Source organism: Amphiprion ocellaris, chromosome 11, assembly GCF_022539595.1.
Source record: "Amphiprion ocellaris isolate individual 3 ecotype Okinawa chromosome 11, ASM2253959v1, whole genome shotgun sequence".
In the NCBI taxonomy this organism is placed as follows: domain Eukaryota; kingdom Metazoa; phylum Chordata; class Actinopteri; family Pomacentridae; genus Amphiprion; species Amphiprion ocellaris.
Window position 1 is genome coordinate 2,882,591 of NC_072776.1, and position 4,065 is coordinate 2,886,655.

A 4,065-nucleotide genomic window follows, 5' to 3' on the forward strand; every position below is an offset into this window, starting at 1 on the left:
ACAGTGGAGTTTTGGTCTTGGTTTTGGATTGGAGCTACGCTGGAAGTTTGTCCAAGATCAATGGAATTATGGGTGTGAAACTTAGAGGCGATGCTGGCTTCGTAGGAGGGAGGAGGGGAGAGTTTGTGAAGAGCTCTTTGCCCCTGTCGGGACTCGAAGGCTCAGAGTTTGGCGGAGAGGCGGCAAATAGTGGATCTCAGCTGATGGCATAGACGTCGGTTAAATGGGAAGCATTCATTCTGCAGGCCGCTTGTGGGTTTAAGCAGGATCTGCATGTGGACGTTCCCAATGGAAGACTCAGCGGTGCGATGGGGATGGAGTTCACCTGCGATCCGTGAACGAACTGCTCCAAATCAGAGTTCAGGAGCTGAAACAGGGGAACGTCCTGGAAATCTGGCACTTCTTGTTTGATGTAAAAGTTACCGGCGGTGCTGTCGGCCGCACTGAAAACACTGGGTACTCCTGGGGGAGCTGGTGGTGCTCCGTTGCCCTGGCAGTGGGGTGCATCAGGGAGTGCGATGGCTCCGTTTTGATCTGCCTCACGGTCCTACAGAGGCCGGGTGCAGGTACGTGACGTCAGGGAGGAGCAGGCTCATGTTCACGCTGTATGGGGAGGTGAAGTCCTCGGTGAAGGGAGGCTCCAGCGATAGAGAGGCGTCTCTGCACAGCATTTTGGGATTACTTCCTGGGTGTGGGCACAAATAGCTGTCCATGTCTGCTTTCCCCTAGAAAGTGAAAAAGAGGGAAATTATCAGGCCAGTGGTCACAGATATTAGGCAAACATAAGTGTGCAGCGATGGATTCAGGCTCACATTAGATTTTCCAGCAAATCTTTACATTTTTAAAAGCAGTATTTAGATTAAAGTGATCCCTGCACTTTGCTTTAATATCATGTCCTACTTTGACTTTGATTTTTAATTCCAGGGCCAAAGAAAGACCAGATTCCACATGCAAAAACCAAAAGGCATGCATAAGGATGCCAGGATAACCAAAACTAACTGGGGTGAATAAATTTGGGGGGATGCATGTAGGGCCTACTTGTCCTCCCCAACTGCCCCCTCCCCCTTTTTACAAGCAGCAGACGCCCTTCTGAAACGCTCCAGCTCGAGCTGTTTCGAAATACATGGCTGAAATTAGAACATCCAGTTGCTCCGCAGCGCTATGCATCTTCCTCACAAGTTTTCTGGAGCGGGCCTGCACACAAAAAGCCGCTTCCCATCCCCGGCCATTACACTGATCCACATTCCCAGTCAGTGAAGCATCCGAGCTGGACATTCACCGTAATTACAGGCCCCTTTATACTTCACTATTAGGCTCACATCTTATTAATGAAATCAGACTGCTCTGCTTTGATCAGCAACGTACAATATTTCTGCGCCAAACCTGCGCGCATCAGTGAAAATGCTGTGATGCTGAGATGAGGGGGGAAAAATGCAATCTCCTACCAAATTACAATCATGAAAGGTGGAAGTTCCCGGACGGCATCCCTCGTATTACAGAGCACTTGTCCATGATCTTCACGTCTCAGACCGTCGGCTGTCAGCGGCGCGGCGGCGGTTTTGTGGAGAAACTGCGCGTCCTGCCCCGGAGCGACCCAAAACATTATTCCTCACGGCAGCGGCCATCCACGCAGAGAGACTGTCCCAACTATCCCAAACCTGTCGCGAATAAACCCTGCATAGTATTCTTTTTTGTTTTTTGAAACAATCTGAAAGGAGCAAAGCGCAGCTGTCAAACGCTCATTCTCCCCTATTTTTTTTTTCTTTTTGCGCTGGCTTGTCAAATTACGCAACTGCGTGATATCAGCGCGTCTGCAGGGCGGGGCTGAACATGTACAAAATAAACAGGGCAACCAGGCGATCGGGATACACCTTGTGTAATGAATACTGTGGTTTGTAATGATGTGGTGGAAATAAGACAAAAACACGTGGGGGGATGAGGAGCGATTTTGCGGAGGATGAAGGTGTCGAGCGTCCATAAACAGCGGTTTATTCGCAGACTTTTGGGATAAAGTGAGACTGAGTCACCGTGTTAGTCAGTGCAGTTTTCCTCAGGGTGATGCTGGACAGGCTGGGTGGCTTCTTCACCTAACATTTGTGATTTTGTTCAAATCAGACACACGTTTATATTAGTTTGGAGATATAAAAAAAAAAAAAAAAACCCTTGAATTTTACGCACTCTGTTCCAAAGTCACCCCTTTGACCTCCAGGAGGCACAGGGTCAAATTTAAACTGGCCCACCTCCTGTCACCTGGAGTTCAATTTTTCCATCATTTGAAGTTTTGATTTTTTCCTCTAGAGAGTCCCAGGACGCTGGGATCGTGGTTGTGGCATGTTAGAAACGCCACTGCAGTGCAGCTGTCTGTCAGGACTGCATACTTGATGCCAACATTCCTGAGCAAGCAAAAGAAGCCTGCATGCACACATATACTGGCAGCGGATGTTTCCATTAAAATAGCTCAGCATTTCACTCAAACACATAGTGTGCCATGGTTACATTTAGCACTGATGATCTTGTGAAGTCGCCTGCAGGTGTTTGATCCTATAATAAACTAAACTGCACTGATTACTTGTTCCACTCTTGGCTCCCCCTCCCCCCTCCCCCCTCACACCTTTAGACCTGACCTTGTAAGACTTTGACTATGGATGTTTTTTTTTAATGTTTTTTGTTCCTCATATATTTGGATTTGGCACAGCAATGAAAAAGAATCTAAAAGCCCTTTAGAGATCACGTGACAGCAGCTTTATACCTCAGCTAACAACACAGAATTGACCTGTCAGGATTCTGCTTTTTTTTCCCACACAGGTGTTATGAAGCATTAAACGTGCCTCATGTCAATAATGGTGCCAGTGCAACAAGCTGGAACTGGAACACGGGTGTGCCACAGCACTGGCATGAACGGAGTTAAGGCTAAGTGACATTTTAGCATTTAGAAAAAAGCTCAGTGTGTAAGGATTTTTTTCTAATGTGACATTTGCAGCCACTCCCATCCACATTTTTCTTCAGGCAGTTCTTGTCCTCTTATTTATTTAAAGGTTGTGACTACACCCAGCGTACGCTTGACTGAACACGTTTTAAACGTGAGTATCACCGAGGTTCGATGGGGTCAAATGTGAGACCTAAAAAACTGCTGATGCAATATAAAAAACAGACTATTTTCAATTTCTGCACTGAAAAATCAGGTTCACTCATTGACTTTACATTTACATTGACATTAACAAGTGGCAGATTGTTCAGCTGTGAATCTCATGAAGGAGGATCTCATTCAAAGTCTTTCTGGTTTAATAAATTCTCAAAATTTCTTTTTAAATCTTATGGCCTTCTACAAGCTTATATTGCTTTGCAACATTTGCTTTATTAACTGATTCTACATCTTGTAAATTTATTCTTGTTTCTATTTATTTTACTTCAATTGTGTGATATTATTCACATTTCTAAATCTTAACCACCTGTATTATCAGAATGCGTCTTCCTCAAGAAAATGTTAACATATTTTCCTAATTTTTTGCAAAATGCAGGACAAAATCAAATCATCTGAAGTGTATTCAAATGACTGCTGATCATCCAATTGGGAGCTGACTGATTGCCTGTCATGTGCTGACCTTTCAAAGTGCAATTTAAATCCATGGATGTCTCAGATCCAAGAGGAGCAACTGTCATTCTTGGCCGTGGCTCTTCCTGTACGGTGAATGTGAGCCGAGCCCTCCTCCATATCCCCCCGTATTAAAACCTCACAATATGCCCAACAACTGCACAGCGGAGGAGAGAGAATGCACGGTATGTGCTTACAGCATCACAACTCCTCTCTCCTCTCGCATGGACTAATATGGCCAAGCTAAGAGGGGGAATGGACAATAAACACTTGCGCCACATTTCTACTGTGGGCACCAGGCTTTTGCTTTTTCTTCCTTCAAAAGCGTAAATTAAACCTAACGAGGATTACATTTTGTAATATGTTTTGTTTTGAAATTGATATTACTAGTGTGTATTTGTGTGTATTCTTAGCTTTGTTTATCTGTGAATAATCTCCACATTTGTAACAAGAAATACAAACAAATCTTAGTT

At 44.7% G+C, this 4,065-nt stretch overlaps 1 pseudogene; it reads right to left on the bottom strand.

Annotated features, from left to right (window-relative positions):
• The window catches only part of LOC129350041 (Krueppel-like factor 5), a 3,138-nt pseudogene extending 1,513 nt beyond the window's left edge, over positions 1–1,625 (bottom strand).
• Positions 1,626–4,065: the final 2,440 nt, after the last annotated feature.